The sequence below is a fragment of the Ammospiza nelsoni genome, chromosome 29, assembly GCF_027579445.1.
Source record: "Ammospiza nelsoni isolate bAmmNel1 chromosome 29, bAmmNel1.pri, whole genome shotgun sequence".
Classification (NCBI taxonomy): Eukaryota; Metazoa; Chordata; class Aves; order Passeriformes; family Passerellidae; genus Ammospiza; species Ammospiza nelsoni.
Window position 1 is genome coordinate 3,097,767 of NC_080661.1, and position 22,694 is coordinate 3,120,460.

A 22,694-nucleotide genomic window follows, 5' to 3' on the forward strand; every position below is an offset into this window, starting at 1 on the left:
TCTGGTCCCTCTCTCAGGTGGGGTTTTCGGGGTGCCAGGGGCTTGGCAGCCACTTTGGGGCTGGGCCAGAGGCTGCAGTGGCTGGGGTGGGACAGTGACCACCCCACCTATGCAGAACTCTCCCTGCCCCCAAACACACACTGGAGATATCTGGAGCTGTTCATCATTTCTCTGCTCTCCAGCACCGAGGCAACAGACTCTGGATACAGCTCTGAGTTTGTGCCCAAGGCAACCACCCCTGGCAATGGGGCTCCATGGAGCTGCTCTCAGGAACGCCCCTAAGAGCTGGAGAGTGCCCCAAAACTGCCTCAGAAATGTGAGATACCTCAAAATCTCTTCAGCAATGTAGATTATTAAAAAATTCGCTCAGTAATGGGCTCCCCCTCCCTTCATCATCCCCAAACTTTGGCTGTCTCATTCCAGACCCCAACCCACCTCCCCATTCCCAACCTCAACACATCCCACCCCTCCTGGACATCATGGCCACCTTCCCAAGCCATATTTCCCCCATTTTCCACCTCCCAAACTCCATCCCACCCATCCTGCCCTGCCTAATGCCCATCTCAACCCTCCTGATTTGAAGCTCACTTTGCTCAATCCCCTTCCAACCCCATTACACACCAAAGAGCTGTGGAATCGAGGAATTTTGGAGTGGGATTGAGTAGTTTTCAGTGGCATTAAGATGACAGATTGAATCCTCTTTTCTCTTTCAGTGCCAAGAAAGGGAAACAAGTACACCAAATAACCCCAAAACCCCCAAATTCTCCCAGTTATCTCCCTGAATCCCAGATTCCCCTGAAACACAAGTAAAAAGTGAGGTTTTAGATGCCCTTGATGAATTTATTGATTTTTACCCCAATTTTCTCTGTTTTAAAGGGATGAAGATGAATCCAAAGAAAATTAGGGCCAAAACAAAAGAATAACCAGCCCAGTGTCTTCCCAACACGGATCACAGGGAAAGTAGATGGCCAGGGCTCTGAACAACGTGGGTCCTCCCATGGGGGATGAGGCTGGAGCAGAGCATGAAGCTTCTCCTGCAGCTGGGGCACTCACAGGGCTGCCCTTACCTGTGCCTCCGTTGGTGTCGGGTAAAGAACGAGTGGTCTGAGAAGCTCTTCCAACGTTGGGTGCACTGTAGGGCCTCTCCCCAGTGTGGATGTGCTGGTGTGGTGGCTGATAAAGGTAAAGTTGTGCTTAAAGCCCTTCCCACACTCAGGGCAGTGAAAGGGCCTCTCCTGTGTGTGAATGCGCTGGTGCAGGAGGAGATTGGAGCTGGTCTGAAATTTCTTCCCACATTGGGGACACTCATAGAGCCTCTCCCCAGTGTGGATGCACCAGTGCCTAACAAGGTTGGAGTTGCACTTGAAACCCTTCCTGCACTCAGGGCAGAGGAAGGGCCTCTGCTCTGTGTGAATCTGATGGTGGCGGAGGAGATTGGAGCTGATCCGAAACCTCTTCTGACACTGGGGACACTCACAGGGCCTCTTCCCAGTGTGGATGCGTTGGTGGGTGACGAGGGTGGAGCTGCAGCTGAAGCCATTCCCACACTCCTCACACTCATAGGCCCATTCCCCAGTGTGGATCCTCTGGTGGCAGATCAGGTTGAATCTCTTCCTGAAGCTCTTCCCACACTCCAAGCACTTCTGGGGCTTCTCCCCATCTTGAAGCTGCTCATGGGCCACCAGCTCTGAGCTCTGGCTGAAGCTCTGTCCACCTTCCTGGCTCAGGGGTGGTCTTTCCTCCTCAGAGCACCCTTGGCTGGGTTTGCAGCCCATCCTTGTGTGGGATTGCTGGGCTTTTCCTCCCCATTGGGTTCCTGCACTGTGGAGTCACTCAAAATGGCCTCTTCCACGAGGTTCTGCTGTGGGGATTTTTCCTCCCTGGTCTCCATCCTCAGCTCCTTCCCTGGGGGAGGAAGAACAAGGAGAGGATGGGATTTGCCTCCGTGCCAGATGGAAGGGGAAGGAGATCCCCCCAGTGCATCCCCAGCAGGACGGTGTTGGCAGCAGGGTTGTCCTGCAGTCAGGGGCCGTGCTGGGCTGGGAGATGGAGCAGGAGAGAGGGGGAAAGGGGCACTGACTTCCTCCTCACCTGTCTGGGTGTCCCAGGGCATCTTCCTCTTCCTCCAAGCCTTCTCCTCCTCCATATTGCCAAGGTTTGGGAATGGGAAATCCTGGTTTGGGGAAAAACAAGGTGTGAATGCCTTGGGCTGGGAATTCCTCCCACCCAAGTCCATCACTAGAAGTCATCTGGTGTCCATAAAAACCTTCAAAAATCAAGAGTGAATCAAAAAAAGCCACCAGGATTTTCCCATTTCCAGTCTCTGGGGTTCTGGTGGTCCCTCATCTCAGGGCTGCTGGAGATCCCATGGGCACTGGGGATCCTCCCTCTCCAGGGTCCTGCTTAGGGATGCTGGGGGTTTTGGGGTCCCCTCTTCAGCCTCACCCCAGTCCAATCACTTGGGGCTCTCCCCTCTTCCCACCACCCTGTCCTGGTTTAGGGCAAATTTGGGAGAAAATCTCCAAAAGATTTTCCTCTAGAAAGCAGATTCAAGCGGCCCCTCCCCCAACCGGATCGAGAAAATATTTCCATGGAGAAAAGGGGAAAAAACTGTTTATTTTACAGGCAAAGCATTCACCAGCACAAAAATTGAACAATATTAAAAAATAAAACCTCTTGCCGCTCCAAAATTGATGACAAACTCAGAAAGTCCCTCTGTGGGCTGTAGCTCGGTTCCCTCAGTCTGTTATCAGTCTCTTATCCGTCTGTTATCAGCCCCTCCAGCACTGGAACTGCCTGGGCCCAGGCCCGGCCTAGGTGGGCCACAGGTGTGAGGTGCTGGTGGTGTTCTGGGTGTTCAGTCCAGAGCAGGTTTAAACAGCTCCAAAGAAAAGCAAAAACCACAGTCCAGGGAACTTCTCTGCCTCAGCGAGCTAAAACTAAATAAAAGCAAAGGAGAGCTCTGTCCTGCTGTCTGTCTGTCTGCAGATAAACAATACCTTAGGTTTTAAGTTTTTCTGTTCTTTGTTTTGATGTGCAGCTTTTACCTTTGTATTAAGTGTTATGGGATCTTTTCTCAGGGTGGTGAAGACAAAACAATCCTGGAGATTCAAGGACAATCTCTTCAAACTTCAGGCCCAAAGCACAAACAACATGAAAAAAGGAGGGCAGGCAAGGAAGCAAGGGAGATGAAACTTCATAATTGGAAGCTATTAATTGGGCAGTTATGTGCAAATGGACTAAAACTTATAAAAATGTGAGATCTCGTGACCAATCCCTCTTTTGCTCCCATCTTGGAGCCATCCAGGCAGAGCCACAGCTGTGCCTCCGGTACTGCCAGATTATGGCCTTTAAAGGCATTTCAGTAAAAAACTTTGTTCCTCTTAGCTCTGTCTGGCCTCTGTTCCAGCTCCTTAAGGCATCACAACAGCCCAGGTGCCGGAATGTGGAGGAGTGAGTGCAGTTTCTGAAAACAAACTGCTGCTTCTTCCTCCTCCCCTCCTCTCTAAAAACCAGCCTTAAAGGTGCAGAACTCATTTCTGGGCTAAACAGACCGATGGGGTACGAGCATCATGAAGTCACCCAGGACACGCCCCAGTCAGGGTCAGGGGGTCCCGTCCCCGCCTCATCTCCGGGCTGCCGGGGGTCCCCCAGCTCCGCTATCGCCCCTTCCCCTCTCCCCGCCCCGGGGGTCCCCCGTTCCACAGCCCCGGCTCTCACGGGGATCCCCAAAACCAATGTCCCGCCCCGTCGGTACCGGGCCATCCCCACGTGGGCCCCCCGGGACCCTCCCGAGGGGCGATCGCGGCTCCTCTCCCGCCGAAAAAGCTCCTCTTAGGGAGCCCGGAGATATCCGGGGCTCGAGTCCGGGATCTGCCGGCTCCGAACACTCTCCAAAAAACCCTCCCGGAGACCCCTGGCTGGAGCCGGGGCGAGCTCGGCCTCCGCCCTCCCCTGCGGCTCGGGGCTGGGGGCGATGCTCCCGGGGCAGGGGCTGCTGCAGGCTCGGCGTGCGGGCGCTGCGAGCGCCGCGATTCTCCCGCTCCTGCTCCTGCTCCTCCTCTCCCTCCACTTCCTCCCGCATTTCCTCCGCTCCCAGCCCGGACCCCCTTTCCCACCGCTCTGCCCCGCGGCCCCGCAGCACCGGCTGCTGGGTGGGGGAGCCCCCGATCGGCCCCAGGGCGGATCCGTCCCCCCGGCCCGAGCCCCAAATTCCGCTCCGGGGCCGCCGGGCTCTGCGGGCCCGCCTGGCAACCGGTGAGTCATCGGCGAGAAAAGCTCTGGTTGGCTGGAAATTGTTTACCGCGTCCTCTGATTGGCTGGAAATGTAAAAGGCGCTACGCCCTGCGGGTGTTCCTGGGAGCTGCGGAGTCCGGGCGGGAGCCTTTTCCTGTTTCTTTCTGTTCTCTGAGACCTCTTCCCGATTTCTTTCTCTCCCTTTCTCCTCCCCATTTCTTGTTCCGTTCAGTCCACGCTCAATAATCGTCGGTTGCTTTCCCACGCTCTCATTCGCTCCTTCACTGGGGCAGAGGCGTCTCTCCCTCGCGGGGTCGTAATCCGTGGACAGGGTCCCTTCCCACCCTAGTCCCTGGAAAATGTCCATCAAAGCCACCTTTGCTGTGTGTTCTGGGAGCCCACAGAGCTGCTGGAGCTTCTCCCCTTGGGAGGCACGGCAGGAGCAGCACTCTGGGAGCCTCGGGAATGCCCCTCTGGGATCCACGGCACACACTGCCAGGGGCTGGAATTCCAGTTCTCAGCTATGAAAAGATGTTCCTGCCCTTGAGGGCAAAGCTGTCAAGAAGGAGCCAAAAGCCAAGTGGAGCAAGATCTTACAGTGGCATTTCACTGCGAGCCTTCATAACTTCCCCCATGGTTGTTGTAGCTCCTGAATTGGGAATTAAATCCGGGCACGGTCTTTGGTGTGAGCTGCCCTGGGTCAAGGGAGACACTGAGAGAGAAACAGAGCAGACAAAGAGAGGCAGGAGAGAAAAGAGGGCAAAAACACAGTCAGCTGAGAAGGTGGCACTCTGAAAACAGGCCAGAACTGACTGAAAAGTAATAGAAAGGAATAATTTTGCACCTTTTTTTTACTATCAAAATACAATTTCTTCCCCTTCTCACAAACCTCTTGCCAGTGTCATTCAGCAGGGCTGTCAGAAAGTTCTTCATTCTGGGTGGATGTTCCAGGCTGCAGCCACAAGCAAACAGGGAATGGGGATTTTCCTGCTCCTGGGGAGTTTGACATCCTCAGCTGAGGAGAGGAGGAGACACCAGAAGAAAAGGGCAGCTGGACTTCACCCTTCCACAGGAAAAACGGGGCGGGGGAATCTCTCATCCTGTCTGCTGCTGCTCCACAGGGATGTGAGGGCTGATCCCAGAGCCCCAAGGGTCACAGTCAGGGCTTCCCTCAGGGAATGCTCGCCTGGTACGGAGGGGCAGCGTGGGAGCACCTGGATCTTGGGGCACCCAGCTGCCCCCCATGTTTGGAGGTGCCTGAGGAGGGCTGGGATGATGGCAGGGAAATCCTACAGTGATATCCCCTCTGTCCCGCTCTGGGTGAGCTCAGTCCCAAACCTGACCCTCATCCTGGTCTCAATCTCACTCCATGTTTAGACACACTCACAGTTCTGTATTTAATCTCATTCCAGTGCCAGACTTGTCTAGCCCCAGACCCAATCCCAACCCCAGCCCTAAAGCCAATCCCATGTCTAGCCTTAACCCCAATCCCAGCTCTAATCCGAATCTCAGCCCCAACTCCAAGCCCAGCCCCAATTCCAGCCCCTTCCTAAATCCTCAGCCCCAAACCAAATCCCAGGTTCAGTCCCTCTGGGGCTTTGGGGGTGTCTCTGTCCCTCTGACCCCGATGATGTTTGGGTGGGGTCACAGCAGGGCTGAGAGGGACAGAGACCCCCTGGCCTCCCCCAGGTGTGAGAAGGTGGGAGAGCCCCCCCAGCCCCGAGCACCCTCAGCGGTGAGAGGGACACAGAGCCCCTGGTGCCCAGCCCTGCACAGGCATTGCCTGAGGCCAGAGGGATGGAGACCCCCCGAGCATCCCCTGGGCTGAGAGGGACAGAGACCCCCGAGCATCCCCTGTGCTGAGAGGGACAGAGACTGCCCTGAGCACCCCCCTCCACACAGGGGTGAGAAGGAGGGAGACCCCCCCAGGCATTTCCTGGGTGAAAATGATGGAGACCCCCTGGGGAATGGCCTGGTATGAGAGGGACAGGGATACCCCTGGGAAATGCCCTGGTGTGACAGGGACAGGGGCACCCCCTGGGGAACAGCCTGGGGTGAAAGGGACAGGAAACCCCCCCCCAAACGCCTCCCAAGCATCCTCCAGTGCGAGAGGCACGGAGACCCTTTGAGCATCCTCTGGACACTGGACAAAATAAACTTGGCAGAAATCCAACTTGACTCTGAAAAATCACTTTGAAGAATATATGATCTTCCCACAAGTAACTGGTGATGAAAGCACAAACAAATCCCAAACATGAATAAACTGACAATCCAAGCAGTGATGTGGCAATTCCAATATTCATTGCTTCCTGCACAGCTCCAGCTCAGCTGCTGGCAGGTTCCGATAAAAGGAAAGTGGAAATTTGGCCCAATACAGATTATTAAAAGGAAGGGAAAGCTCTGTGTAGCAGTCACAAAGGTGACAGGGATAAAGAGAAAAATGATTGTCACATTTGGTAAAGCCCCCAAGCCTGGGAATTCAGGACTTATTTGGAAATTTATCTACTTAAGCTGGGCTTCTTGTGGGACTTTTAGCCACCTTGCATTCCTCACCATGGGGTGACTGAACCTTGTCAGTCTCACTGGTAACATTTGCTCTGTTTCCTCCAGAGATTTTAACAACTTTATAAGGAAAGACAGCAAATTATTTTCTTTACACTGGCCACCCATAAAAGCCATTTTCCTCATAATTTCTCCCATAAAGAAATAAAACGTTTATAAGCTCCATAAGCTCCCCAGGAGGAAGGAGGGACTGTGTCCAAGTTTCCAAGAGTTCTTCCAGAAAGAACCACAACCTCATCAGTGGAGGGAGCCATGCTGTTGTCAAAGGCACTTGGGGTCAGAGAACAGAGCCTAAACACACTGTGCAACACTAATGTCACAGTCTGGTTGTGCAAATTGTTAGAGAGATTCCTCTGCCCCAATTAAGGTGCTAACGATACCAAATCCAAAATGGATTTTATTGAACAGTAAATGTGAGGTAGAGAGATGGAAAGAAAGAGAAAAGATGAGTGACAAGGGAAAGAGACCTCTCCTGGAGCAGGGCAAGTGTGATATTGTCGCCTGTGTGTGGGGGTTTTACAGCTGAGCCAGTTTGGGTAAGGGGGGTGGTGTTCAGCCCCTGAGCAGGGATTACCCCACTGTTTCAGGTTGCAATGGAAGATGTAACCAAATGCATATTTTCAATCACCATCTCCATAAACTGTTAAAAACAGGTGGGTCAGTGTTTTTTATGTCTTCCATGACTCACCCCTGATAACGCCCTCCAGGGGAGATATCTTCTGTGAATGGGCCATTGAGTGTCACTGCAGGACTGATAAAATTCCATCATCCCATTGTGGGATGCTCCGCCCAGGGGGAGGAACCAAGCATTCCTACCTGGATATAAGCTGAGCCTTGCAACACCAGGAGCAGCTTGCCTACTGGATTCCCAGAGGACAAGAGCTCTATAACCACCACTGGACCTCTAGAAGAAGACCAGACCCTTCTACAGGATCACTGCTTTGACAGAATCACGTTCATCACTCCAACACGACTGCAGCCACCATTTAATGGGACTGAAGCCACCACCCTGACCGACAGGGTGTCAGGTTATATCCTGACTTTGTCAGTTTAAGGCAGTGTTTCTACATCGTTGCCTTGATCTTCATTTTCTTTTAAACTGTAATTCTGGTTTAGACCCTCCCCAGGTTTGCCTTAAACCCAGTGCAATGTACTCATTCCTTGTTTTCCTCCCAAAACAGGATTTCCCATCCCCAAACCTTTGCCAGATGGAAAAGGAGGCTGTGATGAACAAGAAGAATCCCCAGGACACCCAGGCAGGTGAGGAGGAAGTCAGTGCCCCTTTCCCCCTCTCTTCTGCCCCATCTCCCAGCCCAGCATGGCCCCTGACTGCAGGACAACCCTGCTGCCAACACCATCCTACCGGGGATGCACTGGGGGGATCTCCTTCCCCTTCCCTCTGGCAAATCCCATCCTCTCCTTGTTCTTCCTCCCCCAGGGAAGGAGCTGAGGATGGAGACCAGGGAGGAAAAATCCCCACAGCAGAACCTCGTGGAAGAGGCCATTTTGAGTGACTCCACAGTGCAGGAACCCAATGGGGAGGAAAAGCCCAGCAATCCCGCACAAGGATGGGCTGCAAACCCAGCCAAGGGTGCTCTGAGGAGGAAAGACCACCCCTGAGCCAGGAAGGTGGACAGAGCTTCAGCCAGTGCTCAGAGCTGGTGGTCCATGAGCAGCTTCATGGTGGGGAGAAGCGCTACAAGTGCTTAGAGTGTGGGAAGAGCTTCAGGCAGACCAGCACCCTGATCTGCCACCAGATGATCCACACTGGGGAATGGGCCTACGACTGTGGGGAGAGTGGGAAGGGCTTCAGCTACAGGTCAGAACTCATCAGGCACCAACGCATCCACACTGGGGAGAGGCCCTACGAGTGTCCCCAGTGTCAGAAGAGGTTTTGGACCAGCTCCAGTCTCCTCCAACACCAGCAGATTCACAGAGAGGAGAGGCCTTTTCCACTGCCCTGAGTGTAGGAAGGGCTTCAAGAACAACTCCCACCTCAACAGGCACTGGCGCACCCACATTGGGGAGAGGCCCTACAAGTGCCCCACCTGTGGGAAGAGGTTTCAGACCAGCTCCAATCTCCTCCTGCATGAGCGGATTCACATGGATGAGAGGCCCATCCGCTGCCCTGAGTGCAGGAAGGGCTTCAAGCAAAACTCCCATCTCATCACCCACCAACGCAACGGGAAGGCTCCGGGCCTGAGTGTGCTGCCAGGCCGGGGCCATTGAGCTGCAGCCCATCCCTGGTGGATGCAAGGACAAGCAGGAATGCCAAGGGAGCCCAGGGCCGGGCCAGGCCAGAGCAGTGCCCCCCAGCCCTCCAGGAGCCCCGAGGTGTGGGGCCCCTCTTGTCCCTGGGCAGCCATGTCCCTGCCCTACTTTCTCCTCCAGTTGTCAGGTCGCACTGACACTCGGCCTGAGCCCAGCGTTCCCTTTTGGGGCCAAGGGAAATCTCTGCTCCTGCCTCTGGCACAGGGCGCTCTGCCAGCCAGTCAGGGAAGGATACAGCCCCAGAGAGAGGCATGAGCAGTGGAGGAAAGCCAACATCACTGCAGTCTTGCAAAAGGGCACCAAGAAGGAGCCAGGAAACTGCAGGCCCATAAGCCTCAGCTCCATCCCCAGAAAGGAGACAGAACAGCTCCTCTTGGATGCCATCTCTAAGCCTGTGGAATAACAGGAATGGAAACCATGATTGACCAATCCCGTAGGCACCTGTGCTGCAGTGCCTGGTTGGGCTTGTGAGGGGAGAGCAGTGGCTGTTGTCAGCTGGGACTTCAGCAAGGCTTTGTCCCTGCCTGCCATAAAAGGTCCGAGGCAGCTCAGGGACAGTGGGGCAGAGAAGTGGACAGAGGAGCTCCAAACTCAGGTAGCTGTGAGCTCAGGGGGCCGTGCTGGGCCCAGCCCTGTTTGCCTTATTCCCCAGGGACCTGGCAGAATGGACGGAGCGCTCCCTCAGCATTTGCTGATGGGACAGAACTGGGAGCAGGGCCTGAGGCACCACAAGGCTCTGCTGCCCTTCAGTGAGACCTGGACAGGCTCGAGAGTTGAGCAGAGAGGAACCTAATGAAGTTGCACTGGGAAAAGCCTCTAGAAGAGCTTCAGGCTTTGTAATGACCAGGCAACAGAAGTGTTTTAGTGTAGTGGAGTCTATAACGTTGTCTTGTAATGTCCAGTGAGGGAAACCACTCTTTCCCTGTATGTTATCAAACCAGTCCCTTGTATGTACGTCAAGAAAGTCTTTGAGCGAAACATGAAAGAATTCAGAAACTTCCCCTGATATTATTTTGGATTTTCACAATTTTCTGGAATGCAGGGATAAGTGTAAGGATGGCAAAAAAAAGGAAGTGAAAGCAAACCAATAAATCTTTAAAAACTCAGAAGCCTCTCCTGTTTGTTCCTTGAAGAAGTTGCCATAGTCACTTTTGCAATCCTTTGAAAAATCTTGCAGGAAAAAGCATTGGCCAAAGTGCTGCCCTGTGTTTCTGAACAGCAACATGCATTTTGTGTTGATGCAAGGTGTGTACCAGTGCTTGGGTTTTTGTGTGTGTGTGCTTTGAATGTGAGTCTCTGCAGGACTATTAATAATTAGACCATGTACTGAAGAGAACATGTTACTGTGTTGTGCTGTCCAGTGCTGAAGAGGGTTGAGACAGAGCAGGTAGCTCTGTGTCTGTGTGTAACTGGCATGAGCAGCACGGGAGCAGTGCCCAGGGCCTGGAGAAGCAAACGGGTTCCCGGTGCTGAGGACACGGTGTCCAGAGCTCAGGATTGTCCGGCCAAGCTCTTCTGGCTCCTTGTGCTTCGAGCCCTGGCTGGGAGCCCTGCAGAGCCCCGGGTGCAGCTTCCCAATTTCCCCCTCTGCCTCCTCCCTGCCTCCAGGGTAAAGGCACTCCCTGGCATTGCACTGGCTGTGCCTCCCTCCTAGAGCAGTGAAGGGATTGTTTCCCAGCCAAGGTGGATCTGCCATGGAGACAGGAAAATGGACAAACTCCTGCTGCCCCAGCATCAGGCAGCTGCAGGGTGTCCCTGCCTGTCAGCCCCTGCCCTGCTTCCCAGAGATGCCACTGATTGTTCTAGAAGTCATGGATCTGGATTTCCAGGAGCATGTTTGCAAAGACACGAAAGAGAAAAATTGACAAGAATTGTTTGTGCTTCGCTTCCTGAGTTTTTTCCCATGTATTTTCTAGTAGGAAAGCACGGACCAAACTGGCAAAGTTCCTACAACGTAGGAAAAGCATCCTCCTGTATGACTGGAGTTGAGGACAGTTGCAAGCTCTCCTGTCAAATGTACACACAAAATTCTCGGTGCATTTTCTGTCTTACCATTGAGTCAGTATAAAAGATGACAATTCTCAGGAGCCTAATACTAATTTTTCCATTTATATGAAATGTGAAAGTTCTTAGTTCATAGGATGACAGATAACTGAGGTTCTGGAGGCAGCTGTGCTGGTGTCCAGGTTTATCTCCAGTACCCAATGGTGATCAGCAGCAGCATCAAATCAGGTTCATCTTAGTTTTCTGCAGACAGGTGTTGAGGAAAACATCAGTTCACCTAGAGCAGGATTTGAATCCCTGCAGTGCAGTTGACTCCGCACGGGCTCTCTGGGCCACCGCCTGCCAGGGGCAGGAGCAGAGATTTCCCTTGGCCGGGGCCAGAGCCCTGGCGTGGCGGTGCCTGAACAGCACCTCCCTGCCCACAGTGCCACCCCGGCTGGCTGCCCCAGGGCCTGGCATTTGACCCTGCACTTGCTGCCGGATTCCCGGCCGTGCTTCCACCCTGAGCAAACGCTCGGACCCAGCTCAGAAGCTCGGTGCCCGAGGGGCCCGCCACAAGTGGTTGCCAGGGACCTGAGGCCATGGCTGCCCGATTTTGGGTACACGGCTCTGATGTCAGAGTGGCCATTGTGACCTGTGCCACCAAGGCCACAAAAGGGGACGCTGGGCTCAGGCCGAGCGTCAGTGCGACCTGACACCGGGAGGAGAAGGTAGGGCGGGGACGTGGCTGCCTAGGGACCAGAGGGGCCCCACACCTCGGGGCTCTGGGCCTGTGCTGCAGCCTCACCTGCCTCTCCCTTCCCAGAATCAGCGGAGGAAGAGCCAGGACACTGCGGTGTTCCTCAGCGCGACGACGGGAGGAGAAAGCGGACAGGAGCAGGGCTCACGCAGGCCTGAGCAGGGAGTAGAGCCTCGTGGCTCTGGGCCTGTTCTGCAAACTCCCCCCCCTTCTTTCTCCCATAGAGAGAGAGTATCTGCACTCGCAGCGACAACATCCCTCGAGGACTGCGACGCAGGAGAGACAGCCGCCATGTCTGACAGCATGCAGGAGGGCCCTGGTGCCAGGGAGCCAGGTGAGGGCAAAGCAGCCCTCTGACAGCCTGGCCCAGGGGCTCTTGTGGCAGCAGGCAGCGTGGGGATCAGAGCAGAGGCAGGGGGAGGCAGGAGCTGCTCGGCCATGCCGGGGCTGGGAGCCTCCTTCCTGCCCAAGTGGAGCCCAGCTGGGCCAGGGGGCAGCTCCTGGGACAGCCGTGCCCACAATGGCCCCTGCTCTGCAAGGCCTCCAGCCCTGCCCATCAGCCAGGCAGGGACAGAGCGGCCTTGGGGCCGATGCTGCTGCAGGCTCTGAGCCCCACAGAGCTGCTCGTGCCCCGTGCCATTGGCTCTGTCCCCTGCAGCCTGCATGCTGTGTCGCCGTGCCGAGGCTGACCCGGACATGTGCGGTGACAAACTGCAGAAGGGTGGGCTCTGTGCCCACGTGTTCTGCATGGTGAGTGGCTCCAGGCGCTCCCTCCACCTTTGCAATGGGCAGCTCCTGCCACCCGCTCCTCATCAGCTCCTCCCCTTGCCTGCAGCTCTTCGCCACTCTTCTATTTCGGCAAGAGAAACGCAACGTTGGACTCCTGGGATTTCTCCCACGAGATCTCCAAATTGCGGCCAGTCGGGCGGCACAGAAGGTGAGAGCCTGACAAGAGCAGGGAGATTTGTGCCTGGCGAGGTTTGCCAGAGCTTAGCCCAGACTGCAGGAAAGAAAGGCCGGCCCAGCAGCCGGGACAAAGTCTGGCTCCCAGCAGCTGTGGCACAGAGGCCCTGGCACAGGAGCCTCCCTCCTCCAGCAGGCGGCTCTGTGGGCTGGGAGCCAGCAGCGGCCACGTCCTGCGCCCTGCCCGGAGCCCTGCGGCTGCCCGGGGAGGCCTCGAGGCTGCTGCTGCTGCTGCTGACGCGGCTGCTTGGCTCTTTCCAGCGCTGCTGCGTCTGCGGCCAGAGCGGGGCAACCATCATGTGCTGTGTGCCGGACTGTGACAGATGGTTCCACCTGCCCTGTGCCAAGGAGGGCGGCTGTGTCAATGTATACATTACTCCGTTCAGGTACCTCATCTCTCTTTATGACCACCCCTGGGGAATGATCCAGCATTTCTCACTTTCCCCATCCATTTTCCTCCAGGTCCTTCTGCCCTGAGCACCGTCCAGAGCAGGAGGTGGAGGCCACTCCTGAGCCGGACACCGTCTGCCTCATCTGCCTGGAGCCTGTGGAGGACAGAAAGACCTTCACAACCCTGGTGTGCCCAACATGCAAAAGGGCCTGGTTCCACAGGGACTGCATCCAGGTAGGAGCCCTCCCCTCAGCCCCAGGGCACAGCAGGTGCTCAGCAGCAACAGCAGGGCCTCGCTCACCCTGCCTGTGTTTGCCCTGCAGGGACAGGCCTTGTGCGCTGGTGCTTTGTATTTCCAGTGCCCCCTGTGCAGAGACAGCGGGGAATTCCCTGTTGAAATGTTCATCTTGGGGATTCGAGTCCCCTTCAGGTTGGTGTCTTTCTGCCTGGCCCACCAGGCAGGAGGGTGCAAGTGCTGTGCTGTGCCAGGCCCTGCCCCAGGAGCCCTGGCCCTGTCCTGTCCCGTCAGTCTGGGCTTCAGCTTCACCCCCAACTTGGAAAAGCGCTGGAGAAAGAGCTGATACACCCTGGACCTCCGTGAGGGAGAGCAGCAGAAATTCATCATCTCTTCCTTTCTCCATCAGAGACCCAACATGGGAGGACAACGATGCCTTCGCAGATCTAGGAGTGAGGCACGGCCAGTGCAACGCCAGGGATTGCCTTTACCCTGGGGGCAGGGAGGAGGCAGAGGAACGGGGGTAAGTTGGGAAGCTGCACCTGGGGCTCTGCAGGGAACCTGTGTCTCGGCAAGGGCTCAAAGCGGGAAGAACCAGAAGTGCTTGGCCAGACAACCACATGCTGGTACACTTTGTTCTCAGTGCTATGAGCCTGTTTGCCTCCCCAGGCCCTGGCAATTGCTCCTGTGCTCCTCCTGTGCTGCTGAGGGCACCCACCGGCGCTGCTCTGGCCTGAGGAACAGCACACAGAGATGGGAGTGTGACAGCTGTGCTGGGCTCGGAACATGTATGAGTCAAAGTCCCCGGTGTCCCTGGGCTGGGGGCAGTGCCCAGGCCAGGCTTGGCAGAGCGCAGCATCCACTGCTGGAGGGCTGGGGGCACTGCTCTGGCCCGGCCTGGCTGGGACCTGGGCGATCTTTGACATTCCTGCTTGCCCTTACAGCCACCAGGGATGAGACAGAGCTCAATGGCCCCAGGCCGGCCAGACAGTCAGGACTGCAATCTGCTCATGGCTGGTCAGAATCTGAGGCCATCAGCCCCAGCTCCCACAGCCCTGTGCCATTGGTGCTGGTTTCCCCGTCTCCATCTCCAGAGACGGGCAGCCACAGCAGGCCCCACCACGCAGCATGGCAGCAGGCGCTGCCATCTTCCTCACTGGACAGCAGCAGCATCAGCAGATCAAGGGCAACACGCAGCACGTCCCCTGACCCTGAGGACAGGGTCCGTTCCAGACGTGCTGGGCCCAGCCGCAGGCGAAGCTGCTCTCGCCGGCAAAGTCGTGCCCAGAGTCCACCTGTCCGCTCCAGGAGTCACAGTGACAGGAGCAGCGGGACAGGGCCAAGGGCTGAGAGGCCCAGGCGAAGGGAGACACCATCACGGACATCCCCCAGACGCAGGTGCTCCCACCAGCAAGGCTGGGCCCAGAGTCCACCCGTCCGCTCCAGGAGCTGCCATGACAGGAACAGAGGGACAGGGCCAAGCACTGAGAGGCTCAGGCGTAGGGGGACGTGGCCAGGGCCATCCCCCAGACGCAGGCGCTCCCGCCAGCAAGGCTGGGCCCAGAGTCCACCTGTCCGCTCCAGGAGTGTCTGTGACAGGAGCAGTGGGACAGGGCCAAGCACTGAGAGGCTCAGGCGTAGGGGGACATGGCCAGGGCCATCCCCCAGACGCAGGCGCTCCCGTCAGCAAATCTGGGCCCAGAGTCCACCTGTCCGCTCCAGGAGTGTCTGTGACAGGAGCAGTGGGACAGGGACAAGGACTGAGAGGCTCAGGCGTAGGGGGACATGGTCAGGGCCATCCCCCAGACGCATGCGCTCCCGCCAGCAAGGCTGGGCCCAGAGTCCACCTGTCCGCTCCAGGAGTCGCCGTGGCAGCAGCAGCAGGACAAGGCCAAGAGCTGAGAGGCCCAGGCGAAGGGACACATCATCGGGGACGTCCCCCAGACGCAGCCGCTCCCGCCAGCAACGCCGGGCCTCGGCTCAAACTGTGCGGTCCAGGAGTCGCCAGGACAGGAGCAGGACGACAGCAGCCAGAGCTGAGAGGCCCAGGCGTAGGGGGACATGGTCGGGGACATCGCGCAGGAGCAGCCGCTCCCACCAGCGACGTCGGACCTCAACTGGGACCTCCGACAGCAGCACGTAGCGCCGTCATCTTTTCTTTCTAGGCCGTGTGTTCCTTGCCGGAAGTGAAGGTGAGAACGGTCAGTGCAGGGACCCTGAGATGAGCAGATCTGTGAGCAAACCCAATTAGCTCTTGATGTTTCTACTGGCAGGAAGAAGTCTGGGCTAAATACCTTCATTTCTGTGTAACCGTGTAGTCAGTGAAACGTCAATTAAGGATGTGGCTAATTAAAAAGGACTCTTGGTCCTGCCTTTACACTCCAACCTCAGATGTTTCCCCAGTGCTTACCCTTCATTATGAACCACTCCTTAATGGGCTTGGATATCCTTAGGGAGACATTGAGGGCAAGGTGGCTCTTAGGGAAGCTGTGTCTGAAAAGGACGTGTGCTGTGTTGCTATCCTTGAACAATCTCATTTCAGTAAAGCCAAAAAAGGAAGAAAGAGAGTGAGACACTACCTCAAGTGTCTGAAGACAACTTCTACAGCATTGCTGCGGATTTGAAAGAGGCCTTTCAAAGAACAAACCAGAATAGACGGTATTTCCTCCGTCTATTCTGGTTTGCTCTTTGAAAGACCTTCGAGGAACAAACCAGAACAGACTGAGGAAATACCCTGGGACAAAGAGGATACACAGCACTCTGCCCCAGATGACCATTTGGAACCTTTGCCTGAGAACGCCGCAACTCAGGAGACGAGTTCTTTCAAGTTTTCCTTCTTTGGAGGCACAGAGGAGCTGGGCATCAAAGAAGGTAACAGCAGAACCCTTCTAACAGTGCCATTGCTAAGGAAGAGCTTCTGGCAGGCACTGTAGGGCAATATGGTGTAAAGAAGGTCAGGATGCAGGGGATTTTCAGCAACAGAGGTCAGTAATTAGGCAGAAGCATTTTGATCTTCATTTCTGCTTGCCGGGGCTGTGGTAGATTATTGAGAGGTGCCTCATGCTTGCATCTCAGGAATTCTGACAGGCATGCTTTGAGAAGGCATTGGGGGTTTTTGCTGAGTGGTGAAAAAGCTTGTTCTCATGCCCTGAATTCCTCAAACAGGGAAAAAGGTGACACACCAGTCATATCAAGTTTCATAGAACCTCACAAGGCTTTTAAGGAAATGTGCGTTAATGTAGGGGGAGGAGCAAAGTCCGAGAGCTGGCCCCAAGATCCATGAACATTCTGTTTGTTACTGAATTCTACTCTTGGACCTTTAGAAAAAGGAAATGGAATGACACATGATCATGGGGGTGTCCTAACCTTAGATAAAATGAGGCTGTCTGAAATGAAGATGAAACAACATTGACTCGAGTCCCAGTTATGTAGGAGAGAAAAGAAACCCTGTGAAGTTTTCCGAAATATTAAAAGACCCAACGCAACAGCACAAAGCAACGAGCCCCGCGGACTTGTGCTGAACTGAGAAGGTATTCAGTGTCTTCTGAATGCAATGAGAAATGTTTAAGAATACATAAGGGATCCCTGGAACAAACTGGAAAATACTGGAGCAGAAATGTAGCTTAGAAAGTCTGGCAGGGTCAGATTCTGTCCTTCCTAAATCTCTCTTCTCCACTGTAAGTATTTCACGTGAAAGGAGGAATTTTTCCTGACGAGTAGAGGAATAATCTGGTTTTGGCTTTTTTTCTCTATTGGTGCTGTCCTTGCAGAGCCTCACACGCTTGGGACAATAAAGCCGGTAAAAGCCACGTGGCAAGAGGATTCACGTTTCCAGGACAGCAGTTCTGAGGGTGACGATGAGCCTGAGATGACAGAAATGGAACAGCACCAAGAAATGCAAGTCGCATTTCTCTTTGTTGTCTACTTGGCTGTAGTAGTTGGATGCTGTGGGAATATTAATAGCAGCACTCAGGGAATGGGAAAGTGACATTGCACACCTCTGAGCAATGAAAGTCGTCTTGGAAAACCGTGTGTGCTGCACAGAGTCAAAACTCCCAGCAGCCCATTGGATGTGAATGTGAATATGGAAAGAAAGAGTAGAGCACAAGAAACTAACAGGGTCATTTTGCTTTGACCAACTCCAAACTGAGTTTGGCCAAAAGCCCAAGACACAGTCAGTTTTCTCTTTAAAAAAGAGGGTTTTGTAAAATAAAAAGCTCTGTTCGGTTCCTAGGGAGTAAAGCTTTTCAATGGATGCCATTTCTCTGAAGCACTACAGGTTTAACTTGTGTTCATGGAATTTGATAGTACAATTTAGGATACTCAAATCCCTTTGTCCTTTTCTAGGTTTCTTTCTTTACCAGGCACAGGAAGTGCTAGAGTTTTTTTTTTCCTTCTCCAAAGATGATGAACGCCTTAGAGGTATGACAGAATTTCTTTACCATTTTTTATATTTGTTTTTCCTTTTAAACCCTTCCTGTAATTCAGTGAGGCGGAATAAATGCTGCCTAGTTATCCAAGTTTTCTAGTCAAAATTTGCCACCCTCACTTGTGATCCAAGTTGTGGCAGAATCCCGTGAGAAAGTCCTGGCAAAATGAAGGTCAAGCAGATTTCTGGCTTTCTTTTCTTTCAGACAATTACCCAATAGGAATCTGGACTTTTAGAGTTTACCAAAAACTTAGTCACTTCACAGCTTACGTAGACATTTTGGATCCTTTCAGGTATTTAAATCATCTTTATCTTTTTCCTCTCTTTCTGGTGTTACCATTAGGAATGTTGAGTGTTCGTGTCAGCCACATATGTCCCTGTGGTTCTTTGTCCTAATGAATCTGGGGCTTTCTCTTCTGAATGCAGTGAATTTTGTATGTAGAAACAAAGAAAACAACATCCAAAGGAAACATGCACAGTCCCCAAAACCTGCACAGGCCACCAAAACAATTGCTGGTTAGATTTTGTAGAATAGAATCTTAAGACAAGCATAAAGGATGTGCCTTCCATGAGATTGATTCCATAACTCTGCTGAAATGCACTGCTGTGTTCACACAGTTCCCGGCCTACAATCTTCCAGGCAGCCTGATTTACAGGATGTGTTGAAATGGAGAGCTCAGGCCTCAGTTCTGGGGGTGCTGGTGCTGAGCTTCTAATGCAACAGCTGCAATTTCAGTGCAATTCAGATTGCAGCATGTTGAGGGAAAGTGCTGCTGCCTTTGATTGTTCTTAGCACACCAGGTTGCAGTAGGGAACATTTCTGCTGGAGCCAAGGTGTGGTGGGGGCAGGAGAATAGGAAGGGTGTGAGAATTGATTTCTGATTTTAGTGCTGTGTTGGTCAAGATTGTTAGAAGCAGCAGCACAATCACAAGTGTTTAAGGCTATTAATTGGATGTTTCTTTTGTGCAGAGGGTCCGCAGGTATTTTGTAGATTAGCAGAAGTCAGTGAAGAAAAAGAGGGTTAGGAAGACAGACGTAGATGATTGCTTGAGGTGAGTATGGAACATCTGTTCCCTGGTTAGTCTAGGTGAAAGCTGAGCATGGGGAGGGATTGCAGGTATGAATGTGCTTGCAAAATTAAGTCAGGACCTCGAGAAGAGCTTCAAATTTGTAATGAACAGGGACGAGAAGTTTTGTAGTGTAGCGGTGTGTATAAAACATCATGTTGTGTGGTCCAGTCAGGTAAACCACTCCATCTTTGTGTGTTACAGGAGCAGCTTCTTAACTGTATGTAAGGGCAGTGAATGTAGAGACTTCTCCTCATAGTGGATTCAGGAACTTCTCTTTAGAATTTGTTAGATTTTCATTATTTTCTGGAACGCCAAAGGAAGCATTAGGATACCCTATAGGAAGTGCAAGCAAACCAATAAAGTTTTTACCAATTAGAAGCGAGTCCCGTTTGTTCCTTGAAAGTGGTGCCAAACAAGGTTACTTTGAAAATGCTTTCAAAGCTCTGACAGGGATCAATATCAGCAAAGCCTGTTAGGCCGTGTTTGGGAGCTGGGGCTGGGGCTCTCGTGCCCTGGAGAGCCACGGGAAGGCTCCGGGCCTGAGTGTGTGGCCAGGCCGGGGCCATTGAGCTGCAGCCCATCCCTGGTGGATGCAAGGACAAGCAGGAATGCCAAGGGAGCCCAGGGCCGGGCCAGGCCAGGCCAGAGCAGTGCCCCCCAGCCCTCCAGGAGCGGACGGGCTCTGCCAAGCCCAGCCTGGGCACTGCCCCCGGCCCAGAGCCCCGAGGTGTGGGGCCCCTCTTGTCCCTGGGCAGCCACGTCCCTGCCCTACTTTCTCCTCCAGTTGTCAGGTCGCACTGACACTCGGCCTGAGCCCAGCGTTCCCTTTTGGGGCCAAGGGAAATCTCTGCTCCTGCCTCTGGCACAGGGTGCTCTGCCAGCCAGTCAGGGAAGGATACAGCCCCAGAGAGAGGCATGAGCAGTGGAGGAAAGCCAACATCACTGCAGTCTTGCAAAAGGGCACCAAGAAGGAGCCAGGAAACTGCAGGCCCATAAGCCTCAGCTCCATCCCCAGAAAGGAGACAGAACAGCTCCTCTTGGATGCCATCTCTAAGCCTGTGGAATAACAGGAATGGAAACCATGCTTGACCAATCCCATAGGCACCTGTGCTGCAGTGCCTGGTTGGGCTTGTGAGGGGAGAGCAGTGGCTGTTGTCAGCTGGGACTTCAGCAAGGCTTTGTCCCTGCCTCCCATAACAGGCCCCTGAGGCAGCTCAGGGACAGTGGGGCAGAGAAGTGGACAGAGGAGCTCCAAACTCAGGTAGCTGTGAGCTCAGGGGGCCGTGCTGGGCCCAGCCCTGTTTGCCTTATTCCCCAGGGACCTGGCAGAATGGACGGAGCGCTCCCTCAGCATTTGCGGATGGGACAGAACTGGGAGCAGGGCCTGAGGCACCACAAGGCTCTGCTGCCCTTCAGTGAGACCTGGACAGGCTCGAGAGTTGAGCAGAGAGGAACCTAATGAAGTTGCACTGGGAAAAGCCTCTAGAAGAGCTTCAGGCTTTGTAATGACCAGGCAACAGAAGTGTTTTAGTGTAGTGGAGTCTATAAGGTTGTCTTGTAATGTCCAGTTAGGGAAACCACTCTTTCCCTGTATGTTATCAAACCAGTCCCTTGTATGTACGTCAAGAAAGTCTTTGAGAGAAACATGAAAGAATTCAGAAACTTCCCCTGATATTATTTTGGATTTTCACGATTTTCTGGAATGCCGGGTGAAGTGTAAGGGAAGTGAAAGCAAACCAATAAATCTTTAAAAACTCAGAAGCCTCTCCTGTTTGTTCCTTGAAGAAGTTGCCAAACAAAGTCACTTTTGCAATCCTTTGAAAGATCTTACAGGAAAAAGCATTGGCCAAAAGTGCTGCCCTTTCTGAACAGCCAAAAGTGCTGTGTTTCTGAACAGCAACAAGCATTTTGTGTTGATGCAAGGTCTGTACCAGGGCTTGATGCAAGGTGTGTACCAGTGCTTGGGTTTTTGTGTGTGTGTGCTTTGAATGTGAGTCTTTGCAGGACTATTAATAATTAGACCATGTACTGAAGAGAACATGTTACTGTGTTGTGCTGTCCAGTGCTGAAGAGGGTTGAGACAGAGCAGGTAGCTCTGTGTCTGTGTGTAACTGGCATGAGCAGCACGGGAGCAGTGCCCAGGGCCTGGAGAAGCAAACGGGTTCCCGGTGCTGAGGACACGGTGTCCAGAGCTCAGGATTGTCCGGCCAAGCTCTTCTGGCTCCTTGTGCTTCGAGCCCTGGCTGGGAGCCCTGCAGAGCCCCGGGTGCAGCTTCCCAATTTCCCCCTCTGCCTCCTCCCTGCCTCCAGGGTAAAGGCACTCCCTGGCATTGCACTGGCTGTGCCTCCCTCCTAGAGCAGTGAAGGGATTGTTTCCCAGCCAAGGTGGCTCTGCCATGGAGACAGGAAAATGGACAAACTCCTGCTGCCCCAGCATCAGGCAGCTGCAGGGTGTCCCTGCCTGTCAGCCCCTGCCCTGCTTCCCAGAGATACCACTGATTGTTCTAGAAGTCATGGATCTGGATTTCCAGGAGCATGTTTGCAAAGACACGAAAGAGAAAAATTGACAAGAATTGTTTGTGCTTCGCTTCCTGAGTTTTTTCCCATGTATTTTCTAGTAGGAAAGCATGGACCAAACTGGCAAAGTTCCTACAACGTAGGAAAAGCATCCTCCTGTATGACTGGAGTTGAGGACAGTTGCAAGCTCTCCTGTCAAATGTACACACAAAATTCTCGGTGCATTTTCTGTCTTACCATTGAGTCAGTATAAAAGATGACAATTCTCAGGAGCCTAATACTAATTTTTCCATTTATATGAAATGTGAAAGTTCTTAGTTCATAGGATGACAGATAACTGAGGTTCTGGAGGCAGCTGTGCTGGTGTCCAGGTTTATCTCCAGTACCCAATGGTGATCAGCAGCAGCATCAAATCAGGTTCATCTTAGTTTTCTGCAGACAGGTGTTGAGGAAAACATCAGTTCACCTAGAGCAGGATTTGAATCCCTGCAGTGCAGTTGACTCCGCACGGGCTCTCTGGGCCACCGCCTGCCAGGGGCAGGAGCAGAGATTTCCCTTGGCCGGGGCCAGAGCCCTGGCGTGGCGGTGCCTGAACAGCACCTCCCTGCCCACAGTGCCACCCCGGCTGGCTGCCCCAGGGCCTGGCATTTGACCCTGCACTTGCTGCCGGATTCCCGGCCGTGCTTCCACCCTGAGCAAACGCTCGGACCCAGCTCAGAAGCTCGGTGCCCGAGGGGCCCGCCACAAGTGGTTGCCAGGGACCTGAGGCCATGGCTGCCCGATTTTGGGTACACGGCTCTGATGTCAGAGTGGCCATTGTGACCTGTGCCACCAAGGCCACAAAAGGGGACGCTGGGCTCAGGCCGAGCGTCAGTGCGACCTGACACCGGGAGGAGAAGGTAGGGCGGGGACGTGGCTGCCTAGGGACCAGAGGGGCCCCACACCTCGGGGCTCTGGGCCTGTGCTGCAGCCTCACCTGCCTATCACTTCCCAGAATCAGCGGAGGAAGAGCCAGGACATTGCGGTGTTCCTCAGCGCGACGACGGGAGGAGAAAGCGGACAGGAGCAGGGCTCACGCAGGCCTGAGCAGGGAGTAGAGCCTCGTGGCTCTGGGCCTGTTCTGCAAACTCCCCCCCCTTCTTTCTCCCATAGAGAGAGAGTATCTGCACTCGCAGCGACAACGTCCCTCGAGGACTGCGACGCAGGAGAGACAGCCGCCATGTCTGACAGCATGCAGGAGGGCCCTGGTGCCAGGGAGCCAGGTGAGGGCAAAGCA

The 22,694-nt window shown here is 54.1% G+C and overlaps 1 pseudogene; it reads right to left on the bottom strand.

The window, feature by feature from the left end:
* Positions 1–22,694, bottom strand: part of LOC132085215 (zinc finger protein 271-like) — a 519,877-nt pseudogene that overhangs the window by 8,058 nt on the left and 489,125 nt on the right.